At 45.7% G+C, this 12013-nt stretch overlaps 1 long non-coding RNA gene across 1 annotated transcript; it reads right to left on the bottom strand.

Annotated features, from left to right (window-relative positions):
* Positions 1–5361: 5361 nt before the first annotated feature.
* On the bottom strand, positions 5362–11000 carry LOC309841362. Its single transcript, XR_014299084.1, has 3 exons — positions 10924–11000; positions 6987–7274; positions 5362–5904 (listed from the first exon to the last, which is right to left on the bottom strand). It is a non-coding gene; the product is annotated as an uncharacterized lncRNA (long non-coding RNA).
* Between the last annotated feature and the right edge of the window lie 1013 nt (positions 11001–12013).

The following is a 12013-nucleotide window of genomic DNA, read 5'->3' as shown; positions in this document are numbered from 1 at the left end:
TCACAGTACAGTCTCTCATAGTTGAAGTCCCCCACCAATTTCGCCCAATTCACTTTTCCTTTCTTTTTCCTAATGTCCTCCGTGTTATTCCTTATGCTCCACAAGTAAGTGAAACCATATGATAATTGACCCTCTCTGCTTGACTCATCTCAATCAACATAATCTCCTCCAGTCCTGTACATGGTGATACAAATGATGGGTATTCATCCTTTCTGATAGAGGTATAATATTCCATCATACCTAAGGACTTTATCTTCCTTATCCATTCCTTTGCTGAAGGGCATCTTGGCCCCTTCCAGAGTTTGGCAAATGTGGCCATTGCTGCTATGAACATTGGGGTACAGATGGACCTTCTTTTCACTACATCTGAATCTTTGGGGTAAATACCCAGTAGTGCAATTCCAGGGTCATAGGGTAGCTCTATTTTTACTTTCTTAAGGAATCTCCACACTGTTTTCCAAAGTGGCTGCACCAACTTGCATTCCCACCAGCAGTGTAAGAGGGTTCCCCTTTCTCCACATCCTCTCCAACACTTGTTGTTTCCTGTCTTGTTGATTGGCCATTCTAACTGGTATAAGGTGGTATCTCAATGTGGTTTTGATTTGAATCTCCCTGATGGCTAGTGATGAATATTTTTTCATGTGCTGTTAGCTGTTTGTATGTATTCTTTAGAGAAGTGTCTGTCCATGTCTTCTGCCCATTTTTTGACGTGATTATCTGCTTTGTGTGTGTTGAGTTTGAGGAGTTCTTTATAAATTTGGATATCAGCCCTCTGTCTGTAGTGTCATTTGCGAGTATCTTCTGCCATTCCGTAGGTGGCCTCTTTGTTTTGTTGACTGTTTCCTTTGCTGTGCAGAAGCTTTTGATCTTGATGAAGTCCCAAAAGTTCATTTTAGCTTTTGTTTCCTTTGCCATTGGAGACCTGTCTTCAAAGAAGTTGCTGTGGCCGATATTGAAGAGGTTATTGCTTATATTCTCCTCTAGGATTTTGATAGATTACCGCCTCACATTGAGTTCTTTTATCCATTTCGAGTTTATCTTTGTGTATGGTGAAAAAGGATGGTCAAGTTTCATTCTTCTATACATAGTTATCCAATTTTCACAACACTATTTATTGAAGAGACTGCCTTTTTTCCTTCACATATTTTTCCTGCTTTGTCGAAGATTATTTGACCATAGAGTTGAGGGTCCATATCTGGGTTCTCTACTCTGTTCCACTGATCTATGTGTCTGTTCTTGTGCCAGTACCATGCTGTCTTGGTGATCACAGCTTTATAGTAAAGCTTGAAATCAGGCAACATGATGCCCCTAGTTTTGTTTTCTTTTTCAACATTTTCTTAGCAATTCAGAGTCTTTTCTGGTTCCATATAAATTTTAGATTGTTTGTTCTAACACTTTGAAAAATGCCTGTGGAATTTTGATTGGAATAGCATTGAAAGTATAGATTTCTCTGGGCAGTATAGACATTCTAACAATGTTTATTCTTCTGATCCTTTGGAATGGAATGCTTTTCCATCTTTTGTGTGGTCTTCAATTTCTTTCATGAGTGTTCTGTAGTTTCTCTAGTACATATCCTTTACCTCTTTGGTTAGGTTTATTCCCAGATATCTTATGGTTCTTGGTGCTATAATAAATAGAATAAATTCTCTAATTTCCTTTTCTATATTGTCAATGCTAGTGTAGAAAAAAGGAACTGATGTCTGTGCATTGATTTTGTATCCTGCCACATTACTGAATTGCTGTATGAGTTCTGGTGGTTTGGGAGTGGAGTCTTTTGGGTTTTCCATATAAAGTATCATGTCATCTGCAAAGAGAAAGAGTTTGACTCCTTCAGTGCCAATTTGAATAAATTTTATTTCTCTTTGTTGTATGATTATTGTTGCTAGGACTTCTAATACTATGTTGAATTAGAGTGGTGAGAGTGGGCATCCTTGTCGTGTTCCTGATCTCAGAGGGAAGGCTGTGAGCTTTTTCGCATTGAGGATGATTCTTGCTGTGGGTTTTTCATAGATTTTATAAAGTTGCGGAATGTCCCCTCTATCCCTATACTTTGAAGCATTTTAATTAGGAACAGACGCTGGATTTTGTCAAATGCTTTTTCTGCATCAATTGAGAGGACCATGTGGTTCTTCTCTCTTCTTATTGATTTATTCTGTCACATTGATTGATTTGTGAATGTTGAACCATCCTTGCAACCCAGGGATGAATCCCACTTGGTCATGGAAGATAATCTTTTCAATGTGCTGTCAGATCCTCTTAGCTAGGATTTTGTTGAGAATCTTGGCATCCATATTCATCAGGGATATTGGTCTGAAATTCTCCTTTCTGGTGGGGTCTTTGCCTGGTTCGGTGATCAGGGTAATGCTGGCTTCATAAAAAGATTCTGAAATTATCCTTCTGCTTCAATTTTTGGACACAGCTTCAGGAGAACAGGTGTTATTTCTTCTTTGAAAGTTTGGTAGATTTTCCCAGGGAATCCATCAGGTCCTGGGCTCTTGTTTTTTGGGAGGTTTTTGATCACTGCTTCAGTCTTGTTCATAAATATATGTCTATTCAGGTTGTCCATTTCTTCCTGGTTCAATTTTGGAAGTTTATAGGTTTCCAGGTAGGCATCCATTTCTTCTAGGTTGCTTAACTTCTTGGCATTTAACTGTTGATAATAATTTCTGGTGATTGTTTCTATTTCCTCAGTGTTAGTTGTGATCTCTCTCATTTTGTTTTTTTTCATAATTTTATTAATTTGGGACTTCTCTCTTTTCTTTTGGATTAGTTTGGCCAATGGTTTAATGATCTTATTGATTCTTTCAAAAAACCAGCTTCTAGTTTCATTGATGCATTCTACTGTATCTTTAGTTTCTTTCTCATTGATCTCTGCTTTAATCTTGATTATTTCCCTTCTTGTGTGTGGAGCTGGCTTAATTTGTTGTTGATTCTCCAGTCCTTTAAGGTGTAAAGAAAGCTGGTTTGTTCTGGATTTTTGAGCTTTTTCGAGGGATGCTTGCATGGCTATGTATTTCCCCCTTAGGACTGCCTTTGCTGAAGACAACAAAGTGTCTTAATTTCATTGGTTTCCATGAATTGTTTAAGTTCTTCTTTGTTTTCATGGCTGATCCAGATTTTTTTGAGCTGGGTGGTTTTTCACTTCCAAGTGTTTGTATTCCTTCTGAATTTTTTCTTGTGGTTGAGCGCCAGTTTCAAAGCATTGTGATCTGAGAATATTCAAGGAATAATCTCAATCTTTTGGTATCAATTGATCCCTGATTTGTGACCCACTATATGGTCTATTCTGGAGAAAGTTCCATGTGCACTCGAGAAGAATGAGTATTCTATTGTTTTAGGGTGGAAAGTTCTTTATATATCTATGAGGTCCATCTAGTCCAATCTGTCATTCAATGCTCTTGTTTCTTTATTGATTTTCTGCTTGGGTGATCTGTCTATTACTGAGAGTGGCATGTTAAGATCTCCTACTATTAAGGTATTCCTATCAATATGACTCTTTATCTTGATTGACAGTTTTCTTATGTAATTGGTTCTTCCCATATTGGGGGCATACATATTTACAATTGTTAGATCTTCTTGGTGGATTTTCCCTTCAGGAATTATGTAGTGTCCTTCTGTATCTCTGACTACAGTCTTTAGTTTAAAATCTAATTTATCTGATATGAAAATCGCTCCCCCACCCTTCTTTTGAGGCCCATTGGCATGAAAGGTGCTTCTCCATCCCTTCACTTTGAGTCTGGATGTGTCCTTAGGTTCAAAATGGGTCTCTTGTAGACAACATATGGATGGGTCCTGTCGTTTTAAAAAATCTGCAACCCTGTGCCATTTTCTGTGTGAATTTAGGCCACTCACATTGATAGTGATTAGTGAGAGATACATTTTCATTGAATAGTGTTACCTGTGACGTTTTTGTTTCTATAGATTGTCTCAATATATATCTTTTCAGTGATATCCTTGGATTTTTTTCTTTTATAGTACCCCTCCCCCACTTAATATTTCTTGTAGTGCCAGCTTGGTGGTCACATACTCTTTTAAACCTTGCCAGTCTTGGAAGCTCTTTACCTCTCCATCCATTTTGATTGCCAGTCTTGCTGGATGAAGTACTCTTGGCTGCATGTTTTTCTCATTTAGCACTCTGAATACATCTTGCCAGCCCTTTCTGGCTTGCCAGGTTTCTGTGAACAGGTCTGACATTATTCTGATGGGCTTTCCTCTGCATGTAAGGGATCTCTTCCCCCTAGCTTCTTTCAAGAGCTGCTGTCTAAAATTATACTTCATCATTTTCACAATCAGGTGTCTCGAGGTCTTTCTAGAGTCTATGATCTTGGGGGAGACCTTTATGCCTCTAGGACAAGAACACTGGTTCCATTCCCCAGGTTGGGAAAATTTTCATGGAAAATTTGTTCAACTATATCCTCTAGTCTTCCTTCTTTCTCCTCCCCCTCAGGGATTCCAGTAATTTTGACATTGGAACTTTTCATGGCATCATTTATTTCCCTAATTCTGTTTTCATCGTTTCTAAGCTGTTTGTTCCAGGCTTACTCCTGATCCCTTTCTCTCTCAGTTTGTCCTCCAGATCACTAATTCTTTCTTCTGCCTCCGTTACCCTTGCTTTTAGAGAATTTAGATTAGATTGGAACTCATTGAGAGCATTATTAACATCATCCCTGGTGGCTTTCACTTTGGCCGTAATCAATTCCATTTTGTCATCAAAGGCTTTCTCCAATCTAGCTATTGCCTGGATAATTGTTAGCCTGAATTCCCTTTCCAACATTTTATGTCCATATCCAATAGCTCTGATGGAGAGGGCCCAGTCTCTGAATTTTTCCTCTGTTGGGCATTCCTCCTTCCTCCTCCTAGTCATTTTGGTGAGAGATGGCTGAATGGATGTGTACCTGAATGTATCAACCATGATGCAGGCAAGGTGCACTCTGGAATGCTTCTGAGCAATTGAGAGTCCCCACCAAAAAGAAAGAAAAAAGAAAAACAGAGAGAGAGAGAGAAAGAGAGAGAGAGACAGGAAAAAAAATAAATAAATAAAAGAGAAGGCCTAGCCTGAAGGGCTTCAAAGGTAAGATTTACAAAGTATGCAAACAAAAACAGACCAACAAAAAGACCAATAAAAGTAGATGACAAGAAAACAAATAAAATAAAATAAGAACCAGTCAAAATAAACCCCAAGTATAAGATTTTTATACTACCAGAACAAAAGCAAATACACAGAAATACTGAGAGAAGAAAAAGATGGGAGGATAGTTATAAATCCTCAGTGTGGGCAAGGAAGTTTATTTTGATTCTTCCTGGATGTATCTTGATATGTATAAAGTTTTTTCCGGCGAGATAAACACAACACCAGGCAAAGTGGGTGCAAGGCAAGATTTATTAAAAACGCTCTCTGGCGAAGTTTCAGGGCTCAGGAGAAGGGGAGCCAGGAAAGTTGCGGTAGGAGGAGGTGGGCACCCTCGGGCGAGGTTCCACCACTCTGGAAAACAGAGTGGCGGAAGTCGCGCCCAAGGCAGGGAGGAGGGGGCTTTTAAGGGGTCTCAGAGGAAGCTCAGGGGTCTTTTGGAAGTTTCCCTTATTTGGATATCCCGCCTGCTCATCGGGATCCCATTGGTCCATGGGAGCCCGGGCGGGGGTCTCAGATTCCTGCTTGGGCCTTTGTTCTCCTGTCGGAGCTCAGGTCTTGTGGCGGGAGCTTTCGCCATCTTTAGTAGCCCTTCCTGCCAGCCCAACATTCCGACCTTTTGCTTAATATAATGTTGTCAGGGGCATTGACTTGGTTCTGGCTACTTCCTGCTGACAGGGGGCGTCATCATGGGTGTAGTCGGAAGTGGGCAGGTGAGAGTAGGGCTGGAGGAGGAGTTGATTGACAGATACTCAGGCAAGTTCTTGTAGGCGACCCTGCAAGTACCGGAAAAGACAGGGAGCAACTGAGATTAGGAGGAGGATTATGCATACAGGTCCCGCTAGAGGGAGCAGCCAGGTTACCCAGTTGTAGGGGTCCAGGCCCCAGGAGGATGTGTCTCGCCACTGTGCTTGGATCTGATCCCTGAGTTCTTTGATCCTGGAGGTAACTATATGATTGGTTAACAAAGTAACAACATTCTTCATTTAATAATAGGCAGGTCCCCCCTTTATCGGCGGTCAGAAGGTCTAAGGCCCGTCGGTTCTGTAGAGCTAAGGCTGCCAGGCTGGTGACTTGTGTCTGTAGGGCTGTGAGGGAGTCAGCAACCCATTCCGTGTCATCATTCAGGGCTTGGGAGAGTTTGTAAGAAAAAAGTCTATGGAGATTCCTATCCACACTGTTCCAGTTGCCACCCCTGTGGCTATTCCTGCCCCTGTTATGAATGGGAGGAGGGCAGCCCTTCCTCCATGGTGTTGGGGAAATAGGATGGACAGCAGCTGGGATTCAGAGTAGATGGTGGTAGAAGGAGATAGTAGAATGAATATATAGCCCAGGGAGTCGTTAGTGGTCAGGCAGCGATAGATTCCCTGAGGGCACAAGAGAAATATTCCCGAGGGAGTACAGTACAGGAGGGAGGAGTTAGTGATATGGCAGCTGCAGTGGTAAGGGAGGACGCATTAATAATATGTATGTTTCCCCCGATGGGGCCCATATGGACCGTATTATTTGTGGCCCTGAAGTTGGGGAGTGGCCAGTCAATAGGGAGGGGTATCCCTACGACATAGAGTGAGGTAAAGTAGATAGGATAAAAGAGGCGGGGAAATGGACGGAGGGCTATGATTTCTAAGAAAGGGCCGGCCGTATAGTAATTCAAATGGGCTTAAGCCTGAAGACCCGCGGGGTGTAGCCAGGAGTCTGGTGAGAGCCATAGGCAGAAGTGTAGGCCAGGAAAGACGGGTTTCTAGAGTAGGTTTGGTGAGTTGGGCTTTGAGCAGCCCGTTGGCCTTTTCTACCTTACCGATGACTGTGGGTGGTATGGGATGTGAAGTTCCCAGGTTATGTTGAGGCTCTCAGCTACCTGTTGGGTTACACTGGAGATGAAGGCAGGTCCGTTGTCCGACTGGAGGGTCCGGGGCAATCCGAACCTCGGGATGATGCGCTCGATGAGTATTGTAGCCACTACGTCCACTGTTTCCCGGGCCATGAGGTATGCTTCGATCCAGCCTGTGAATGTATTTTATGGCAAGGCATGGGAGTGAAGTCCAGGTGTCAGTCTTCCCCCGGCTGATGACCTCGGAGCTGTTGGTTAGGCCCTGGTCTGTGGATTCCTCCTTGTGAATTCACGGCGGAACAGGTTTTGCAAGCCCTGTGGACAACTTTGATTACCTTAGATAAGGAAGGATGATAGAACAGTGGCTGAAGAAATTAGTGGAGAGTCTATGGGCCACTATGGAGGGATTGGTGGATGTCAGTAATCAAGGTGTGCACCAGATTGCCTGGCAGGACAATCCTGTCCTGGATGTAGATCCACCCCTTATCTGGCAAGGGTATAGGCAGTAAAGTTGCAGGGTTTAAGCGGGGGGAGGTAGAGAGAGAGAGATGCGGGTTCTCTAGGAATAGCAGATGGAATAGCTGGAGACGAGGAGTCAGATGGGCCAGGTATCGGTGTCTAAGGAGATCTGTGAGTCGGCAGGAGAGTAGACCGTGATGGGCTGCCCTAAGGTCATGTTGAGGGCCTTAGAGGGGGGTACTTGATATCCCTTGGCCCCCAGAAAGTTAAGTAGGGTGGAGGTGTCGTCTTGGGAGACCGAGAGGGAGGGGCTACAGAGGATGAGGTCATCCACATATGTAGTAAAGTACTGGCCTTAAGGACGCACTGCTGCTAAGTCTGTAGGCCTGGCTGAAAATGTGAGGGCTGTCCCTGAACCCCTGGGGTAGAACAGTCCAAGTTAGTTGTCCAGAAGCATGCATGTCAGGATCCTCCCAGGTGAAGGCAAAAAGAAAATAGGAATCAGGGTGCAAAGGGACGGTGAAAAAGGCGTCCTTTAGCTCCAGTACAGTAAAGTGAGAGGTGTTTGGGGGAACGCGAGACAGTAGGGTTAGGAACGACTGGGTGGAGGGGGACCATGACCTCGTTGATAAGCCTAAGGTCTTGTACCAGTTGATAAGCCCCTGAGGGCTTGCGTACTAGGAGGATGGGGTGTTACAGGGGGAAATGATGGGGATCAGGAGTCCCTGATGTTAAAGCCATTCTATGATTGGTTTCAGGCCCTGGCGGTGGGCTAAGGAAATAGGGAACTGAGCTCTAGAGGGAAACTTAAGAGTTATCCTTAAGCTGTACTTTAACCGGGGTAAGGTGGGAAGCGATGATGGGCTCTGAGATGTCCCACACCTGAGGGTCTACAGTAGGTAGGTTATCTGGAGCGGGAGTCAAGGGAGTGGAGAGGTGTAGGATGAGAAGGGTTGAGGTGGATAGAGGGGAGGAAGGGGAGAGGCAGATAGTTGCCCTTAGTTTCTGGAGAATGTCCCTACCCAGTAGAGGGACCAGGCAGGAAGGAATCATAGGAACAAGTGGGGGAAGGAAAACCCATCCAGGCCACAGGTAAGGGGAAGGGTCACCCTAGGATTGGAGGAGGTCCCATCGATCCCCATAACAGTAATTGGTGAGGTTCGAGTAAGTCCCGAGTAGGAAGGCAGAACAGAGCCGTGTCCAGCAAAAAAGAGATGGACTTACCCACTACCTGGAGCCTAACCCTGGGCTTGGCCTGGGTGAGAGGGGTGGCTGAGTCTGGGCTTTGTCAGTCGTCCTCCAATCCAAGCAGTTGAAAGGCCAGACTTACTATCTCGGGGGGTCCCCCATGTTGAGGCGCTGAAGATACCCCGAGGTTAGGGCAGTTGGATTTCCAGTGGCCCATCAAATGGCATTGAGGGCAAGGCCGAGTTGGCGGCTTTGGATTGGGGCACTGGCGAGCCCAATGTCCCTTGGCCCCGCATTTGAAACAGGCCCCCCGGCGGGGTGCGATTGGTTGCCCCTCTCTGCTGGCTCCCGGAGCCGGCCGGCCGCAGGGCTGCTACCAAGGCTTGGGTCTGCAACTGAACCTTTTGCTGGAGTCTGGCTTGTCGTTTAAGCTCAGCCGCCTCCTCACGGGAATTAAAAACCTTAAATGCCATTTTCACCAAGTCAGAAATGGGGGACTGAGGGTCCTCCTCAGCCTTCTTTAACTTTCCCTGTATATCTGGTGCCAATTGAGAGATAAAATGAGTAGCCAGTACCGTGGCCCCCGCAGGAGAGGCAGGGTCCAAGCGAGTGTACTGGGTTAAAGGTTCGGTCAACTGGTTAAGAAACATGGTGGGGTTGTCGTAGGGGCCTGGACAATCTCCCTAATCTTGTCATAATTAACGGCCTTATTAGAGGCTGCCCACATGCCGGCTATGAGACACTGGACCATGCGGTCGCGGTGCCAGTGGCCATCTTGGCCATCCTGATAATCCCAACCTGGTTCTACAGCTGGGACCGCCCGGGCTCCAGCATCAGTGAGCTGGACCTGATCCGCGTGCTCCCAGGCAGCAGCCTGGATGCGTTCCCTCTCCTCTATGGTGAGGGTGGTGGTCTGGACCACATGTAAATCATGCCAGGTGAGGTCATAGGCTTGGGCCAGATATTGGAATTCTTTAATATAGTTATCAGAACTGGCCTAAAAGGAGCCCAAACCTTTCTCAATTTGGGAAAGGTCCTGTAGAGAGAAGGGCGCATGAACTCAAACAACTTCCTCAACTCCAGCAACCTCCCTTGGGGGGCAGACTAACTCGGGGGGGGGGGGGGGCTTTCGAGCCCTAGTGCGGCTGGCGCCACACAGACACATTCACGCAGTCAGGCACTCTTCAGGTTCAAACAGATTGGACACCCTCCCCTTCCATTCTTTACGAAAGGATCTAGCTCAAACAGTAGCCCTGCGGCTGTTACAACAGAATTCAATTAAGCACAAAAGGTGTTTACCAACAGATTTCAAAAGCATAAACCTAGTTCTGGAGACCAGCGCTCAGGTATTTTATCCCATTCTGTTAAAGGTTACCAAAGACTTTGAATGCTACCTTAAGGATGACCCATTAAAACTCCGAGACACACAATTAACCAGCAGTTCTAGTCATCTCTTTGCTAGCAGATTTTAACAAATAACAAGAGCCTATTTGACCTTCAGTAAACTTTGATTGGAGTTTCCTGTTTACTACGGATAAATTTGTCAGGAGTTCGGATAGGAGTGGGGAGGGGAGAAGGAGGGGTAGAGGAGAGCGCCAGTTCAGAAATCCTTAGTTTAAGGGACCTTGGGGTGAAGGATCGCGGTAAGGAGGAGGAGGAGGAACCAGAGGTCCTGTTGTCAGTGGGTGGGTGAAGCTCTCCGGGGGTTCAGAGAGAGGAGATGGGGAGGAGAGGTCCGAGTCTTTGGGAGCAGTGGGTGGCAGGGTAGGGGGAGGGGAGCGGGCCAAGAGGACCTGAAAAGTGGAGCAGTGAGAGCAGAGGAATGGGCGAGAGCACAGAGTCCAGAAAGCTGGACATAAGGGACCTTGGCCCATCTGCCTTGGTGCCTGCTGAGGTTATTTAGGTCCATGAAAGTCTGATAGTTAAACGTGCCTTCCGGAGGCCATTGGGACTGATTGTCTAATCGGTATTGTGGCCAAGCGACAGTACAGTAACATCATTTTTGCAGGTCCTGGTCCAGTTCCAGGGTTTTAAGATTGGCCAGCAGGCCTAAAACACCCCCGGGATGTTTTAGGGTCGAATTTGGATTGGGAGGTCCCCACGATTCGTTGCCGGGCAACCCGAGGGCTGGAGGAAGGCGTCCCCTCGTCCACCACTGGGTTGCGGAAAAACTGTGTCGACTGCCGTAGAGGTTAGGACGTCTCCCAGCCTCTCAAAGTCACGGAGGTCACCTGGTGACCAGCGGGGTCCACCCTGACGCGGCCGGGATTAGGGCAGGGCTTTCCGGAAGGAGGCGTGATGAATCGGGGAAACTCACCACAGCTTTGGAAGTGGCGTTCGGAAAGGCAGGTCCGGTTCGGCCAGGGAAAGGAGAGAGCCTCCCCACTGTGTGGGGGCTCAATCTCCTTCCCGGGTCTCGGCACCAAATATAAAGTTTTTTCCGGCGAGATAAACACAACACCAGGCAAAGTGGGTGCAAGGCAAGATTTATTAAAAACGCTCTCTGGCGAAGTTTCAGGGCTCAGGAGAAGGGGAGCCAGGAAAGTTGTGGTAGGAGGAGGTGGGCACCCTCGGGCGAGGTTCCACCACTCTGGAAAACAGAGTGGCGGAAGTCGCGCCCAAGGCAGGGAGGAGGGGGCTTTTAAGGGGTCTCAGAGGAAGCTCAGGGGTCTTTTGGAAGTTTCCCTTATTTGGATATCCCGCCTGCTCATCGGGATCCCATTGGTCCATGGGAGCCCGGGCGGGGGTCTCAGATTCCTGCTTGGGCCTTTGTTCTCCTGTCGGAGCTCAGGTCTTGTGGCGGGAGCTTTCGCCATCTTTAGTAGCCCTTCCTGCCAGCCCAACAATATGTTTTTTAAAGGACTCAACTTTCCTGAGATAAAGGGGGATTAAAACTGGTTTACATATAGGGGTTGCATTGATTGGGGTAAGGAGATTACCTTGAAGCTTATCTCTATATAAATATTAAAATAAAATAAAATAAAAACAGAAATGCAAAAGAAAAACACAGGTATATGTATCAGAAAAGTTTAGGTTAAAAGGTTATTATGGAATTTGATGTACTGAGCATTTCATTGTGATGGTAAATAGGTTAAAAAATTATTTATATATAAAAAATTAAAAGAACCAGAAAATTGGGAATGAATTAAAAATAAAAGTTGTATCTATGAGGGGCTCCTGGGTGGCTGAGAGTGTTAAAGCCTCTGCCTTCAGCTCAGGTCATGATCTCAGGGTCCTAGGATTGAGCCACACATCAGGCTCTCTGCTCAGTAAGGAATCCTGCTTCCTCCTTTCTCTCTGCCTGCCTCTCTGCTTACTTGTGATTTTTTTCTGTCAAATAAATAAAATCTTAAAAAAAGAAAAAAGTTGTATCTATGAAGTAGTTGTTGTTGGTTTTTAAAATTAAT

This window comes from Mustela nivalis, assembly GCF_964662115.1.
Source record: "Mustela nivalis genome assembly, chromosome: 9".
In the NCBI taxonomy this organism is placed as follows: domain Eukaryota; kingdom Metazoa; phylum Chordata; class Mammalia; order Carnivora; family Mustelidae; genus Mustela; species Mustela nivalis.
This window is presented reverse-complemented; position numbering and strand designations above follow the sequence as displayed.